The sequence below is a fragment of the Staurois parvus genome, unplaced genomic scaffold, assembly GCF_062004578.1.
Source record: "Staurois parvus isolate SC_StPar_1 unplaced genomic scaffold, SC_StPar_1.0 ptg000409l, whole genome shotgun sequence".
NCBI lineage: Eukaryota > Metazoa > Chordata > Amphibia > Anura > Ranidae > Staurois > Staurois parvus.
Window position 1 is genome coordinate 3,663,891 of NW_028318205.1, and position 18,697 is coordinate 3,682,587.

At 40.5% G+C, this 18,697-nt stretch overlaps 1 protein-coding gene across 2 annotated transcripts in view; it reads right to left on the reverse strand.

The window, feature by feature from the left end:
* Positions 1 to 18,697, reverse strand: part of EIPR1 (EARP complex and GARP complex interacting protein 1) — a 306,520-nt gene that overhangs the window by 224,428 nt on the left and 63,395 nt on the right. The window lies entirely within an intron of this gene.

An 18,697-nucleotide genomic window follows, 5' to 3' on the forward strand; every position in this document is an offset into this window, starting at 1 on the left:
TTTAATGGCATGCACCAAATAACAATGTCAAATTAACAGCATGCAGTTATAAAATGTGCATTCCAGGTGAGTGCAACGCAGTAAACAACAGTATCTGACAAATACATCAAGAGGTATCCATGAGCATATAAAAAATGCATGAATCAAAAAGACCTAATATGCTGGTGTCTTCTACCAAGCAAAATAAGGCCATATAAGCAGGCATATTGAGTTGGGAAAGGCCCCTAAGGATCCAATAGGTGAGTAAAATTCAAAGCGCAAAAAGAATCTTACTGCGAGAAAATGAAAGTATGCAGTAGCCATATGTATCCACATCAGCCTGGATCTGTGCACACCAAAAAAGATGTTTTTTCAAAATTATACAAGTAAATAAATTATTTATTTATTACAGGTACTTATATAGCGCCGTAAATTGATGCAATGCTTTACATATACATATCATACATTCATGGTCCTCAAAAGTGCTGGGAAAATATGTTTTTATGGCTAGTGGATCAGTGGTGTGCAGCTTCCTATTATGGTTTCTATGTCTCTTCACAGGGCCAGTGATTATTTATTATTTATTACAGGTACTTATTTAGCGTTGTCAATTTATGCAGAACTTTACATATATATTGTACATTCACATCAGTCCCTATCCCTCAAGGAGCGTACAATCTAAGTTACCTAACTCACATTCATACATACCTATACTAAGGCCAACTTAGACAGGATCCAATTAACCTACCAGCACATCTTGTGTGAGAGAAAACCGGAGTACCCAGAGGAAACCCACGCAGGCATAGGAAGAACATACAAACTCCAGGCAGGTGGTGCCGTGGCTGGGATTTGAACCAATGACCCTAGTGCTGCCAGGCAGAAGTGGTAGCAATTTAGCCACTGTGCTGCTCATGAAACGAACAAGAAAGAGCAAAAAAAAAAAAGAGGAAGAAGGGAGCAAGAGGGAGAGAAGGGGAAAAAAAAGAAAAAAAATAGGAGGGGAAAGGAAAGGATGGATTATATTTGTTTTTAACTTTTGTTCCAGCTGTTAGTTGTGGAAATATTACTCTATGAGTGCACATGGACTTTACCATTCCTGGCAATTGTACAGCATAATCATTAGAGGTCCACTAATCTAGAGATTAAGATTCCCAGGCATTGGTCTCCATGGAGATGGAACATTAACCTAAGATGCACATTTCACAGCTAGCTGCCCACACGGGTGCATGCTGATAGGGGTCATACTGGACTCTTACAAACTATCATGGAATGTGACAACAATCAGGAATGTGTCAAGTTATCACCATGACATATTAACTGACACTGGGACATTATGCACTAATGACCTCTGCTGGCACCTTTCCCTCTCCTCCAAAGTATGCACAGAACACCCTCATACTTTAGAAGTCTTCACTGGACCCCACCTGCCTGAACAACTTAAGACATCCTTGCTCCCATTCAGAACACTTAGGCTTCATGAACATGAGCAGATCCTAAACTCAACTCCATAAAAGCTAGGGGTGCACCGAAATTTCAGTGGCCGAAACGTTTCGGCCGAAAACACCCCTATTGGCCATTGGCTGATATGAAAATAAGCACTGATACAGGTGCCGAAAATAACCCCGCCCCCTCACCGCTACTGCCCCTCTCTTGCCGCCAATCTGTAGTTCTCAGCCTTGCCTGACAAACCACCGAACGATCCCAACGCTGGGCATAGAGATAAGTGAAGAAAAGATGGCCTCCACTCATCTCTTTGCCCTTGGAGGACCAGAGCGATGACACTTCGGGTATTGGTGCCTTGTAAACAAGGCCTTTTTTTTTTTTTAAAGCACTAGATCAATGCTTTTTTTGATCTAAAGCTTTACGTTGTAGTGGAGAGATGTGGGGACTTATTGACCACATATCTCTCCATAAAGAGGACCTGTCACTAATTATTTCTATCATAAGGGATGCATGCATTCCTTGTGATAGGAATAAAAGTGATTACATTTTTTTTATTAAAAGGGACAATGTAAAAAAACAAAAAACAAAAATTAAATAAATAAAAAAAAGTTTAAAGTGCCCCCGTCCCCCCAGGCTTGCACATAGCGGTGAACACATACGTAGGCCACGCCCACATATGTAAACATTATTCAAAGCACACATGTGAGGTATCGCCACGAATGAGCAAGAGCAATAATTCTAGCACTAGACCTCCCCTGTAACTTGTAGAAATGTTTAAAGAGTCACTCATGGAGATTTTTAAGTACCGTAGTATGACGCCATTCCACGAGTGTGCGCAATTTTAAAGCATGACATGTTGGGTATCTATTTACGCGTCTTAACATCATCTTTCAAATTTTACAAAAAAATGGGGAATACATTGTGTTTTTTTTTAACCATTAAAGTATATTTTTTTCAAAAAATATTTTTAAAAACCGTCCATTTCGGTTTCGGTTTTTTGGCCAAGTGCATCCTGAATTTTCGGTTTCAGCACCAGAATTTTCATTTTGGTGCACCACTAATAAAAGCCTATGTGTCCATGTACACATAGGCTTTTAGCAGAGTTTTAGGTGAGGTTAAACCTCCCTCTCCTGAGCGCGAAAGAATCAAGTTCAGGCCGAAAATGGCAAAACCCTTTTACTGCGGCCGGCGGTCAGGGTAGGCTCATGTATAGGAAGCCTTAGCAATTATCTGAGCTCCTACATCACTGAAAACAACTTTATTGACCCCCTACAGTCTGGCTTTTGCTTGCAGCACTCCGCAGAAACTGCCCTAATAAAACTTACTATTTACTAACTGCTAAAACCAACAGCCACTACTCTATACTCTTACTACTAGACCTTTCTGTGGCTTTTGATACTGTTAACCACCTGTTCATATTCAATAAACTCCACCCTCTTGGCCTCCAAGATTTTGCATCTTCGTTGTTCTCCTCCTATCTATCAGAGCACTCCTACAGTGTTACCTACAGCTCTGTCTCCTTCTCCCCAGTTCCTCTTTCTGTAGGGGTCTCCCAAGGCCCTTTAGTCTCCTCTCACATTATTAAGTAGCTGGATGTCACACCACTTACTCAAACTAAATCTTTCAAAACCCGAGTTTGTTTTTTGTTGCAATACTAGCAAACAAAACAAAAACAAAATAAAGCATAGCTACTGGGGAAAATGGTAAAACAATGTTACATCTTTAATCTTTAATGTGACCAAGATTTGTTGCCCTAATAAATATATAAAATATGGCTACAAACACTTTAAAAATATGTATGTTTTCATTGAATAATATATTGCCAATATATTTAGCAAAAAAATGAAGGAACTTTGCTCCCCCTCCCTTACAAACTCACATGCTCGTCATGGTATGACCTAGTTTCTACAATCATGATTTTCAGAAACCTGGCTTCTCTCTCTGTTTTTTTTATATACAGCACATAAGATTTAAAGCAGGGCTCTTTTTTCATTTTAAGTTGAGAACCCCTTTATCAGAAAAACAAACAAATGTTTTCCAGGCTTTAGGTCAGTTGTGCTAATAGGTTTGTTTGGGGTCAGTTGCCTAGCAAATAAAGGAGGTGACCACGAGCTTAGCAAAATACCTAAATTAAACCAACAAAATAAAAAAGTGTTGATAAGCACATAAACACAATAACCTTCAACATCCCTCTTCAACATTGGTCACTAAAATATCTATGGCTTCTCTTGTGCTTTCAGGGACGTTATTCAAAATCTCCAAACCCCTACTACCATATATTACCTGTTCCCTGAGCAATGGACTTCCTTATGATCAAATACATTTTTGAAGGGAAAACAAACTACTTAATACAAGGTTTTAATTAATCATATATATTAATGTGATATTTTAAATGCACTGAAATAATTTACACTCTGCAGCGGAAATACACTTACTGAAGCAAAACAATAACTTTAATTCACAGGGTAAGTGAGCGCTTCAGACAAAATGATAAATAAATGGAATTCGAAATCAAAAGCAGCAGCTGAACACCAAAAAAGTACCATATAAACTTCCAAAGTGATCAAAATAAAACAAGGTGCAGCGCTAAAATGTTGTGTTTAAAACATATAGAAACATATAAACATCTTTATGCCAAAACCCATAGAACAGCATAAAACAATATTAAAGTGCAAAAATGTAAATAAAAATGTCACCTATTGGTGACTATAAGTGATTGGACACTAAACCAAAATGCAGTCTATGGTGTGATCTGGAAAGATCCCAAATGATCTTCAAGAAATCCAATAGCTGGATCCGTGGATGAGGTGACAAATATGTAAGGATTGCGCACTCACCAGATACGCAATCCCAATGCACATTAAAAGCAGATACTTTCAGGACATCAAGGATCCGAATATGGGTCTGGTCAGATCTGGTCAAATGCCCCTCGTCGTTTGATAATGTCGCCACGTATGGAGATGGCCGCTCTGCAGATGTGAATGGCTCCCATCGGAGCTCAAAGAACAAAGGAGGCCAAATAGTGTAATATCCTTATGGCAAGGAGTATTTATTCCCCAAAAACAATACAGGCAGGAGCAAGAAAGATACTGACCATACAAGTAAAAAATGCAAATGGCCGCCGGGGCCCTCGTGGCGCCGGTCGGCGTGACGTCACACCTCTGTAGCCGCTCCCTACAGAGGTGTGACGTCACGCCGACCGGCACCACGAGGGCCCCGGCGGCCATTTGCATTTTTTACTTGTATGGTCAGTATCTTTCTTGCTCCTGCCTGTATTGTTTTTGGGGAAAATACTCCTTGCCATAAGGATATTACACTATTTGGCCTCCTTTGTTCTTTGAGCTCCGATGGGAGCCATTCACATCTGCAGAGCGGCCATCTCCATACGTGGCGACATTATCAAACGACGAGGGGCATTTGACCAGATCTGACCAGACCCATATTAGGATCCTTGATGTCCTGAAAGTATCTGCTTTTAATGCGCATTGGGATTGCGTATCTGGTGAGTGCGCAATCATTACATATTTATCACCTCATCCACGGACCCAGCTATTGGATTTCTTGAAGATCATTTGGGATCTTTCCAGATCACACCATAGACTGCATTTTGGTTTAGTGTCCAATCACTTATAGTCACCAATAGGTGACATTTTTATTTACATTTTTGCACTTTAATATTGTTTTATGCTGTTTTATGGGTTTTGGCATAATGATGTTTATATGTTTCTATATGCTTTAAACACAACATTTTAGCGCTGCACCTTGTTTTATTTTGAAAACAATAACTTTGCCTGGCCCACTACGCATTTGAAATATCTAGCGATAAGCCTTACTAACTCCTATTACACTCTCTATGAGGCCAATTATACCCCAATATTTCGTTCTCTTAAAACTCTACTTACATCCTGGTCTTAGCAACCTCTCTCGTGGATGGGCAGAATAAAAGCAGTAAAGATGTCTATCCTCCCCAAACTTCTACACCTAATCTGCACCGTCCCCTCTAATGCCCTGAAGTAATTTCAAAATTATATTTTACGGTTTATTTGGGCCAATAAAAGCTCTCAATTGCCAAATACTCCATGCTCACACACCGGAAACAGGGGGGTTTAGGGGTTCTCAACTCCCCTAAGTACTATGTGGCGCCTCAAATCGCACCTTTGACCTCACTATATGCAGCACAACAAGCTCCCAAATGGCTTACTTTGGAAGCGCTCTCTTGTCACACAATTTCTCCCTCTTCGCTTTTACGGCTACCCACCCCCCCAAGATCTCAGCCCACAACCATCAGTCCCATAATTGCCCATACAATGCGCATATGGGATTCTACAAAATACACCAGTGGCCTGATCTCCCCTCATCTTCCCCCCGCCCCCCCGATGGGCAACCTTCTGTTTTCAACTGGCCTTGAGTCCCCTAAAGCCTTCCATTGGTGGGTTTCTCGCAAATTTCAAAGTGTCCATTCATTCCTCAAGGGCCGTTCTGTTTACACCTGGACAGAAATAAGGCACAAATATCAAGCCCTCTGTCACGTGTTCCACCACACGCCATGCCCACAGCGACTAGCTAACCGAGACGCGCATGTGCGGCCCTGACAGGGAGGTAAAGAGGGAATAAAGGGGACTTAACTTTGAATATATAAACCCGTATATAAGACCAGCCATGATGTACCTCCACAGCCCGCACTACCTTTGGCCACCACCAGAGGGAGACCACTCCAATCCAGCTGGTCGACCACACACTGGCAGATACAAATCTTATATACAATCTGGTGCACACTAGGGGTTGAGGAACAGCCTAGCAATACACACACCCTTCTAGGATTCCTCCAGCTATCCTACAAGCCAGAAGCCCAGTGTTAATCACTCTTCCACTGTCCACACACCCCCCCCCCCACACCAGCCACACCACAAAAGGTAGCCTGCCACCACCCAACAGTTTATCCGCAGAACGGTCTGCTGGGACACCCCACACACACAGATCTCCGTCTGGCAGATCTGTTACCTTTGCAATCTGCATACAATCTGCCCACACACAGTGCAATTGCATACAGATTGGCAATGAGCTTGACCGAGCGTTTAGAGGCACTAAAATACAATCTAATCTCTCCAATCTAATCTCATCTAATCTCTCCGAAGATATGAGCATGTGCTTAAATACACAGAGGTCAATAATTAATTTTAAGATTTAATTTCCCGAAGTGGGCAGTGCATAAAATATGTACAAAATATAAAAAGTTACAGAAAATACAAAAAATACAAGAAGACACACAAATGACTAATTACTATAAAATAAAAGGGAATAAAAGACAGAATAAAACTTTACCCTGCTACTCGAGCAAGTCAGAAAAGTCAGCAATCCATTAGTCGATCGACCAACTCCATACGAATCACAAATGTCCCAGCGTCTGGGTACTCCTTTTATGGGAATATGGACATAGGCGGGACATTAGTCCTCGGCCAATTGACCCTGGGGGGGTGGTCCTGTACCTGCCCAGAGGATGTCCTGGTTGCTGACCCGTCCAAGTTCAATTGGACCAAGACCGGCTTGAGACACCAAGTCGGGGATTGGATTTCCGACACCAGCGCATCAGCCCGATCGCGACAGTACCAAATACCATTCGACTGTCGCAATCCAGTGCCACCTAACCATTCCCTGCATTTTCCTGGCATTCTCCCTAAGCCACCAATATGATTTTTTATATGCAGATGTAGCGCACAGAATGCCCTACAAGAAGGGAGCATGTTCATCTCTCTGCAACTAATATTTTAGCTTTTATGAGAGATTAAACATACCCCTTTTGATGTATGGATATACCTTTAGAGCTTTCAATGTCAGGCAGACACCCTGTCTGCTGTCATTTCCTCCAAACCGGATTTCCCAGAAGGTGCCAACCTTATTAACACAAAAGGTGTAACCTCCAGGAAGCCAGGCTTTTCAGCCTAGTTGATGTTAATTGAATCTCATTTCCCCAATGACAAGGACTGAACACACATCCTTAATGACAATGGATGGAATGTCCCTCCGATTACATATTGATACTTATCACATCTTACCTACTCAAATCTGTACCTTTATGTCACATGCACGTTACATCATTCACATGTACGTTACACCCCTCATACAGAACTTTTTCGATTTTTACAAATTAAACATTGGGTGACTTCGGTCCTTACCAACAAAGACATGACCACGCAATTGTCCCTATTTGAAGACATGTGCCACCAGATGCCTCTCTCCCTTAAACTTATCTCTATCCTTTACGCACAATTGACCACCTTACAGAACCCCAACAATCATGCTTACGTTTACAAGTAGGAAAGGGACCTCAAAAGAACTAAAGATCGGAGATGCTGGTCACAGATATGGACAACCCTGACCTCATGCTCTATTAATATTCTCACAATGAAATCAGCCTTCAAAACGGTTACAAGGTGGTACTTGGTCCCGTTCTGTTTAGCATTTCTCCACCGATCTGCCCCCAGCACTTGTTTTAGAGGTTTTAAATGTCCTACACATATGGTGGACATGCCCTATGCTCTCCTGGTTCTGGTCAAAGGTTTTTAAGCTACTCCATTCATTATCAGCTTGTCCCTTCCCAAGAGACCCATGGCATGTTCTCCTACACTTAAAACCCCAGGGCTTGTCAAAACACCAGTTCAAATTAGCTACCCGCGTACTATTGGCGGCTAAACAAACCATAGCAAAAGCCTTGAAACAGCAGTTCATATCCTTCACAGATGTTCACCGCCACCTCGATTTCTTTCTAATAAATGAAAAACTGTCTAGCATTCTCTCAGACACCCACAAGAGATTCCTTAAAACATGGACTCCATGAATCCAACATGTCCATCCCAAGCTACCAATAGATAGCTTCACCTCATTATAGCCTTATAGACCCACAACCCGGACCTGAGTGCTTTACATGTTCTTTCTCCGATCCTTCCCTACTCTCTCCTCCCTCTCTTCTCTCAATTTTTATTTTCTGGCTCTTCCACAGGGATGTTTCACAAACCACTAGGTATTCTGTACATCTCCTGTCTTGATTGCATACTTGTACAATTTAAATGACATAACCCTTTTATTAATGACAGCTAACGAGCTACAGATATATAGCTCTTTCTGGGTTCTCTAAGGTGATTAACCGAAACAACTTGGTTGATATTTCTGTTCTCTTGACAAGATACTTACGTATATTGTCATTTATCAACTATTATCATTATCATAGTTATACTTTGTGTACAACCACTTTTGATTGCTACCCTTTATTGTAAGCCAATGACATATCACTACACCGGCCCGTTGATAGTGTCATGTGACCGCTGTGACCAATCACAGCAGATCACATGTCAATTGTATACAATGGATGGCTTCCTGTCATGCCATCCATCGTATACAGTTATGTTGTTAGCTGTGACTGGTCAAGGCAGTCACATGATGCAGACAGGGCCAATCACAGCCCATCTGTATCATGTGATCAGTTTTGCCCAATCACAGCTAATCACAACAAAAGACTGAATTAATCAGTTTAATTCAGTAACAAGGAAATACATTGGTATTAGCAATCACGTGTTAAAAAAAAAAAAAAATCCTGATCACTTGCCCAGAGTAGTTCAATGCTACTATGGTAACATTGTACAGCTTGCACAGTGTGCTAAAAAATAAAATAGTAAAATAAAAAGAAAAATTTAATAAAAAATTTAAAAAATAATAGAAACATTTGAAAAAAAAACACAAATTCAATTATTATTATTATTTTCACCAAAGAAATGTAGAAGAATATATTTTGAGCTAAATTTATGAAGAAATATTATTTATTTGCAACATTTTATAACAAACGTTTTTTTTTTCAAATGTTTCAGGTGTTTTTTGTTTTATTTAGCAAAAAATAAAAAAACTCAATAGTGATTAAATACCACCAAAAGAAAGCTCTATTTGTGTGAAAAAAATGATAAAAATATAATATGGGTATAGTGTTGCGTGACCGCACAATTGTCATTCAAAGTGCGACAGCGCTGAAAGCTGAAAATTGGCCTGGGCAGAAAGTGGGTAAAGGAGTCCGGTATTGAAGTGGTTAATTACATCTTTTAATGGAATAAGAACAAATGTACTGAGCTAATTTGACCTAAGAAACTAAAACAAAGAAAACCTGTCCCAAGCCTCAAACCTAAAATAACTGCATTTAATTTTGACCACTAGACTGTGGGATATAAAGAATTAAAAATATTGCAAATCTAGACTTTTGCTGTAAATGTCAAGCCTGACCCTGTCTCTTGCCTCCTAAGACTTTCCATTGGTCAGCAAGACCACCCTTCACATTAAAGTATACATACAATCTGAGGGGGTATCTACTAAAAACAGGAGATTGCAAAATGTGGTACAACTCTGAATAGAAACCAATCAGCTTCCAGGTTTTATTGTCAAACCTTAATTGAACAAGCTGACGTTAGAAGCCGATTGGCTACCATGCACAGCTACACCAGATTCTGAGTGCACCAGTTTTAGTAAATCATCTACTGAATGCCATTTAGTTTGCCAATATCAGTTGGCATTTAGTTTGCTCAAAGTACGATATATCTTAATCTGTTACTATTAAAATGAGAAAATTGACTTTTTAGTTTTTTTGTTGAATCTCAGAGCCGCTGATCTCCTATCATTTCTCAGAGTGGGTATCCTGATACAAAAAGTACACCATGCCTATGTCATGAGTGTTGAAATGACCACTCAGAGCCCGTGTGAAAGTGACAACAAGATGCACAATTAGGAGAAAAGAACTTCCTATTACAGGAAGAGCCAAAACAAGGACCTTCATTGAAGGAACAGCAGGTACTTTTTTAATGATAGCTGCAAATTACATATTAGAAAATGACTTTCAAAACGACATTACCATATTAAAACTTACAAAGAATTATGACATTTAGTGATTGGATTTTAAATACTGTTATGTAGGCTTAGGAGGTTGGAGGGGGCAGTGCAAAGCTTTAATCTGTCAGGAAAAGTTCAAATTTGCATATAACTTCAGCTACCACTATCTCTTGTAGTAAACCTACTATGGGCATGGGAAATGCATATCAGAAGTTAATTCAAATGATCAGAAGAGCCAGAAATAGAAAGATGCAGTTTGCCCTGTCCCTGCTACATCCCCATTAGTTCATTAACCTCTCTCTGCTCCCGTAATGATTAGGTGCACCAGCAGAAAAAGTGGGCCTTTTGGTAAACCAGCACGCATATACCTTCATATACGTTCAATGAAGACTGCAGTTCTGTCTTGAGAATGTTCTGACTGCCTCACTACCAAGCGGTTTCCAATAGCTCTCGGATACAGTCTGTGATCAGGAGCCAGTGGAATGGGCCCCTAGTCATAAGAATGCTGTGAAAGCCAATCAAAGCAATCACGTGAACAGCCTTCTGGTTGTAAGAGCCAATCAAAGCAATTGCAAGAGCAGCCACCTGGTTGTTAGAGCCAATCAAAGCAATCGCAAGAGCAGCCTCCTGGTCGTTAAAGCCCAATTTAAGGGCCACAGGGGTCTAATAGGATGGAGGTCTTATTGTCCAACAACAAGTGGCGGAGGGAAGTTCCAGACACAGCTTTTACTGAAAAAGTAAAGATTTGTAACTGCCTCTGTCTGTTTTTGGAACTACTCATCACTTTACCACTATTTTCTCACTACAGTTAAAGTGGACCTGCACAGCAAATTACCACTTTACATCATTAGATTCCCCCCCCCCAATCTAAAAAAGCTGACTTATTTTTTCCCCGATTACATTTTGTTTGGTCTACCCAGTTCTCTTTTCTTTCAGGCAAGAACGATGGCAGCCATGCTCCCGCAGCATCCACGTCAAATATCATAGGAGGCATCTGCTGAGAAATCAGACAGCGCTGGGGGTACCAGGCACGGCATCAACAGGGGGCCAGATGACAGATGACGACACAGGACCTCCTATGCAGCAACAGATCAGCAGATCACAACGGTTCAATGCTGGATTTGCTGTGTTTGTATGTTTCTTCAGGTTAAACAAGTAAAAAAAAAAAGTAGGAAGGCGGGTTAAACAAGTAAAAAGAGGAGTAGGAAGGCATTAAAGAAAATAAATAAAACGGGGTTAAGTCCCTAACCTTTGCTTATGATCTTTCATCGGATGCTTGGTTTGACCTTCCCAGGCTCATAGTAGGTTTAGAACAACAAACATATGCTGCTAAAGTTATATGCACATTTCAACTTTTCCTGTAATCTGGTGTGCTCTGATTATGCAGCTTTCCATCCTATGAACACTTTTAAATTACCATGGTCTGAGAGAGGTCTACATTAGGCTGTCCACACACCCTGCATAAATTGGTTTTAGAAATTCTAAATGTAAAGCACTTAACTGATAAATATGACTTCTGTCACTACAGAGTGTTCAAATATGTGAACATGAAGAGGACCTTTTTCTTGGAAATACTCTGTTGCTTCACAAGGTCAGCTTCCACTCACAGTAAAAGGAAAATAAGGAAGAAACTATTGCTAACCTCTTCTGAAAAATGCAATTTGCCTGGCTTTCAGCCTGATCAACAGTATCAGTGTTTTCCGAGTCACTAACCCTCAAACAGGTACCTGGATTAGTTCTCCATAAATTATGTTATGTTGGGTAAGGGTAAGAGAAACAGTAAAGGTCCACTGGGTGTTTATACCCTGTGCGTCCAATTCTGGTATATTCGTGCAGCGGGAGACAGACCAATGCTGCATCTGTCCCCCTGCGGCCTCTAAGACCAAAAACTGAGTGATCAAAGACCACTAATCACTTGATTCTCAGTCTTCAGTGAGCAGTTACTGTCAGTCACTGGCTCTCTGCTATGCCCCTCCAGCGCTCACTAAAGTACTGGGCTATGGAGAAGGCAGGAGCAACAGGCTCAGGCTTTGAGCTGCGCGTTGCAAAGATGCGCCAACTGCCGGTCAGGCATCTGGGTGGATTCCGACATTAAAGTTGGACTGGCTGAGTGACATCAGCTGACAAAGGACTTTAGCCTGCTGTCAGAATGAAATAGATTAGGGTGCCTCCCCCATCCTCATTAGCTGCCTACATGAACATCATCAATTCTGCCATTAAAATGGATTAAAAACAAAAAAATCCTTTTGCATCAATCTGTAGTTCTATCTTCAGTTCATCCGTTATCAGTATACATTTTGCTTTTAGTAGATGAATAAAATAGCCAAAGTCATAAAAGGTGGACAAAAGTATAAACAAAAAAATGTTTTTTTTGCCTAAGGCCTAATGCAAACAGGATGTTTTTGCAGCCACATTTAGGGGCATTAGGCGTTTTTTTTTTTTTGCTGCTTCTAAACGGCTCTATGTTATCCTATGTATCCATGCACACATAGACGTTTAGAAGCTTTTAGTAGCAGTAGTGTTTACCAGCAGGAAAAAAAAAAAAAAACAAGGCCAGTGCATCCAGGAGCAGCAGTGTTTTGGCAGAAAAACCGCTTGACACGGCTTAAACACATCTAAAGGTTCATTAATTTCAATGGCTACAATAAATGATCATTCTGGCCAATTAAATGAATTAACGCCCAAGCAATAGACGCTTGTAAAAGCATTAGATACTTCTAGAAGCATCAGGCTTTTTTTTCTGCAAAAACACTGCTGCCAGAGGACAGCTTCAAGGAGAGTTTTTTTTTAAAGTCCTGTATGTATGAGGCCTAAAAACTGATGAAAATGGAACTGATATAAACAAATGAAACCTGTTTACATCTGTTTATGTCTACAAAAACGGAAACAGATGCAAACCTCTTCCATTATTTTTTTGGACAAATACCAATGGTCTCCAAACTGTAGCCCATGGGCCGGATGCAGCCCTTTGTTTGCCTTTATCCGGCCCTTGAGGCACCTTTCCTCCCACTGATACAAGACACTATTCCTCCCACTGACACCAACAATAGGGCATAATTCCTGCTACTGACATCAGCAATAGTGCTCATTGACACCGACAATGGGGCCCTATTTCTTGCACTGACACCAACAACAGGGCACTATACCTCCCACTGACACCAATGGTGAGGCACTCAAACTGACACCAACGATAGGGCACTATTCCTTCCACTGACACCAGCAATGGGACACTAACCTCCCCTTAATACCAAAGATGCATTGTTTACTCCCACTGACACCAGAACAATTTCAACTCCCAATGGCCACAGACTGGCCCCCCTAAAGTCTGAAGGACACTAAACTGGCCCTTTGTTTAGAATGTTTGGAGAGCCCTGGCATAGAAAGACTTGACTGTAAGCTGATGCAAAGAAACAAACGTCCACTTACATCCACCTGCCCATGAAAATACCTCTTGGTTCAGTCTGGAGCTGTATGAAAAACTGACATCTGGATCCATGACTGAACACTCATGTATAGTAGGAGAATGCAACTCTTTATTGCAGAAGAAACAATGTATCTTCTGAAATAAGACGCACTTACCTGCCTTCTCACCGTCTTCTATTTCCTGCTCACTGTGGCTGTGCTGCAATGGCTAACTCTTCTGTGCATGTATGGGATCATGTCATCCACAATCAGCCATGTCAAGTCATCCGGCACATATAAATAGCCAAGGAAATGTGTCATGCATTGCAATCTACTGTACAATGTATTGGGGTGCCAGTGAATGGCACTGCAAAGCACCATACACAGAGCAGGTTTCTAAAAGAACAAGTGATCAAAAACAGCATCCCGATTCAATGTGAGAAGTTGTGATTTTTTTTCCTGGATCTTTTCAAAAACTTCGCTGTGACTAGCTTTTTCAAAAATAGGTCAGAAATGGTAATCCCATACTTCCTTAGTAAAGGTTTCCTTTAAGCAGTCCTGGAAATTCAGAATATGTTCTGTGGTTCCATTACTATAATCAACTAAGCTCATGCCATCATCGCTCTGTGAGATCTTTGTGAGTTATAGAATAATAAGATCTAGTTTGCAGAAAACCCTTTAATGCAAATGTATAGTCGTCAATTAAAGGAAAAATTACATTGGCACCAAAGAGAGCCATCAGTACTCTGCACAGCTCGTGCACTACCATGTCCTCTCCCTGCCTGGCTCCTTGTAGATCAAACAGCAATAACTATACTTGTAGACTGTCACAGTTTCAGTACAGTATGATAAAATCATTACTACTGCCTGCTCTCAGCAGACATTTTTCCCTGTGATATAGACACTTGCTTTAAGCAGTGCAAGACGGAGTGACAGAAGGTAGAAGAAAAGGGGCCACAGGTGATTGTAAAGCAGAGACCTTAAACTCTCCGACCATGGAATGACTCATTTACCTGTGTCAAAAGCCAAAATAATAAGTCAAGTTATTGTGATAGGACAAAAAAAAATACCTGAACCCCCAAAATATCACACAGCTTTGTCAAAACATAACCAGGCATATCCATTAAAAAGCGCAAAATATCCACAACAAGTAATCAAATACATCTCGTTATTGGTGTTACTTTAACAATGAGTATTCCAATCACTTGCTATGGGTTACTGCAATCTGCACTTTGTGTTTTGCTCCTTCCAGAGTTTGCTGAAAAAGACCAAAATAATTTAAATATAATCAATTCCATCCCATATCCAAAAAAATCAAGTGTTTTATTCTTCATTCAAGAAACGACGGCAAAACAAGGAGATGCAAAACATCCTCTTATACCCTTGGGGCTAACTGTACATCCATAACCGCTGGTTTGCAGCACAGATACAGACACAAAATTCAGAGCCGTTTATTTCAACAGCTTTCCAGGCTTGTTATTCCCTAAGGCCTACTCCATGGAAGTCATGGTTTCCATATTTTGTTCTGATGAGGGCTAGCAATGCTGTCATAGCTGCATGCTGTACCTTGAAATAAACGGCTCTCAAATTGTAGACTGCATCTGTGATATAAACCTGAGCAATTCTGGATGCACAGCTAGCCACAGGAGCCTGAAGCAAACATCCCTTGGATCCAATCTTTTGTCTTAGCAGAGAAATCTTGCAAGGAAATCTAAACTTTTAGTATATTGCAGCTTGTCAATTCCTATATGTGATGGCTGTATTAGCTTCATTTTTTAGGCTTTCTTTCTTCTATTTTCATCTGGTTATGCAGACAGCAAGTCTGTTGTTTTTCAAAAGCACAAGCACTCTAGCAGAATGTATCAGTTTACACGGTTGAGACAAACGAATTAACACTGGCAGGGGTAATTAAAATGATAAGCTTTTATTTATTCTTGCAAAAACTTTATCCAAAAAGGAAAAAAAATGGTTTGCTCTAACTTATTAGAAACTGTGATCTAGAGTTTGGCTTCCATTTGTTTAGTGTATTTACATTTGCTAATACATTTAACACTCTCCTGCCCCCAGACTGACAATGCTGCTGTCTTCTTTGGCTCCTGTGCTCATTCATCCAGAGTTGGGTCTTAATGATACAGGAGGTGTGTTATGAACCAGTTCACCAGATAAAAGGGAAAAAATTCTAAGAAAAAAAAAATGATGCAGCCACCTCATCGAATGATTGGCAAGCTGCAATATAATACATTTTTGGTTTTGGCCCTTTGCTGGGCACGGCCTCCCATTGTGCAATTTAGGTGGCTGGCCTAGTTTTGCAATTGTTTACATGCACATTATAGCTAGACCATCAAGAAGCCTATTTATTATTTCATGTTTCCTGTATTTGGTATGTTCCCATGTTTCCCTCCCTGTTTTTTGTTAAGCTAAGTGTAGTCCTAGTTGGACACTCTCAGCCTCTCCATTTTTTACTTTATCCTTACTGGGTAAAGAAGGTGATTTTAGAGTCTCAGAAGCTCAAAACAATTCTTTTCTTTACCTGCAAGTCACAGAGAAATGATTCCCTATAACCTGCTAACCTGGAATAAACTACGTTGGATTTCACATGAAGGCTATTTTTGCACGGGTAATTTGGCCCGGTGTGAATGAAAGTGGCAGCAATCTGTCAATTCCTGTGGCTGTTTTTGGCACCTATGAGCAGCTATCTGCAGCAGCCATGCCTGTACAATTTAATGACAGGTTGGCGGCAGCTATCCATGGCTGTTCACACAGTCAGTGATTACCTGTGATGATTGCTGCTAGATGCACTTTGTGTGCATCCAGTAGTGATCTAAGCAGGTAAGTGTGGAGTTTGCATGCTCTCCCTGTGTCTGCGTGGGTTTCCTCTGGGTACTCCGGTTCCTTCATACACTCCAAAGACTAGTAGATTAATTGGCTCCTGTCTAGGTTGGCCCTAGTATGTGTATGTATGAATGTGAGTTAGGAACCACAGATTGTAAGCTCTTTGAGGGTTAGGGACTGATGTGAATATACAATATATGTACAGTGCTGCATAAATTGACGGCACTATATAAGTGCTTGTAATGAATAATCACTGGCCCTGCGAACAGCGATAGATACCACAGTAGGAAGTTGCACACCACTTATCCATTAGGCATAAAAACAACTTTATTTTTCCAGCACTGTTGAGGACCAATCATCTACCTGCTCCCGATGTGTTTTGCCCCCTGGTGGGGTTTAATTGTAGAGTTCTTTACTATAAAGTTCCCAACAGAAAAAGGATTAATCACTGTTTACCTTAAGGCTCATTCACAGGGGCATACAAAACCCTGCGGCTAGATGTGTACAGCAGATAGGCAGATAAGCATCTAAACGCAGCACCATTGTAATCAATGAGCCCATGCACACATCTGTGTCTAAGGCCTCATTCACAAGGGCAGATAAAGCTGTGTTTAGATGTGTATAGCACATAGTTTTGTATGCATCTTAATGCAGCACTACACTAATCAATGAGCCCATACACACAGATGTGTCTACATACGAAAATGCGTACTGCGTTTAGTGGGGCACAAACAGAAGCAAGACACAGTTGCAATTTTTAACGTGCGTAGTTCTGCATATTTTTACGCACATACAGTACATGCATAAATGCATATATTATGCATGCTCTTGTAGCTCTTCCAGCAGGAACCTCTCTTACATGCAGAAAACACACGTCTAAATGCAGCGGGTTTTTCTCTGCCCATGTGAATGAGCCCCTATAATTTTGTTTAAAAACAAAAGTAGTAAATTACCTCAGTGGCTCACAAGTAACCCTATAAACACCCCTATAATGCCCACCATTCACCTGAAGTCTCTAATACCCCAATGGTGGTCCCTGCTTCCATTCATGTTAACATACAGACAAATCACTAACATCCCTAAAACATCTCAACAGACAAAAATCTAGAGCAACCTTTCTCAACGTTTTTAACACAGAGGAACCCTTGAAATAACTTTTCAATCTCAGGGAACCCCTGCTAAAAATCTCTATATCCAAAACTACATGAGTGTGATGGCCAGTGGGAAGAATAATCCTTATTCTTGTACTCACTAAGAATTCCCCCTTACAAATAGCTAGAAAATGTCAATGGTGTCAGAGGTAAATTATCTGAGAGGCAGATATTGCTCATTGCTCAAGGAACCCCTGGCAATCCTAGGGTTCCGTGAAACCCTGGTTGAGAAACTCTGCTCTAGGGCATATACTAACACATGCTTTGAAGTTTATGTTAAGCAATTTTTTCTTTTTAGTTTTTGATAGAATGTGTAAAGGTTAATATCTCTTTCTGATTGTATTGCTGTCTTTATAACAATTGGGGGTGATTGTTCCTGGGTGGTAAGGGTTTTAATTTGTTTTTGGTGGCTTGCAATACTTGCTATTATACACCACTATTGTTTCCAAAACTTTAAAAAGACACAAGTTTTCTTTTACTGAAATGCTCACTGCTAATGTTTCATGAGAGTTATCACTCCTGCACTGTAACTCCAAGACTCCACCAAGGACAATATCTTCCCTTTGGTATTTTCTCCTCGTGTCTGCATATGTTTTAATGCTCCAACTTCTTCCCAAAATCTGGTCGTAAAACTGGCTTCCTCCTAAACTGCCCCTTATTTATGTATGAGAGTGTTAGGAACATTAGGTTGTGAGCTCTTTTAGGGGAAAAGGACTAATGTGAATAGATCTACAGTGGATATAAAAAGTCTACACACCCCTGTTAAACTGTACAGTTTCTGTGATGCAAAACAATGAGACAAAGACAAATCATTTTCAGAACTTTTTCTACCTTTAATGTAACCTATAAACTTTACAACTCAGTTGAACAACAAACTGAAATCTTTTTAGGTGGAGGGAAGTAAAAATAAAAAACTAAATTAATATGGTTGCATAAGTGTGCACACCCTTAAACAAATACTTTGCTGAAACACCTTTCGATTTTATTCCAGCACTCAGTCTTTTTGGGTATGAGTCTATCTACATGGC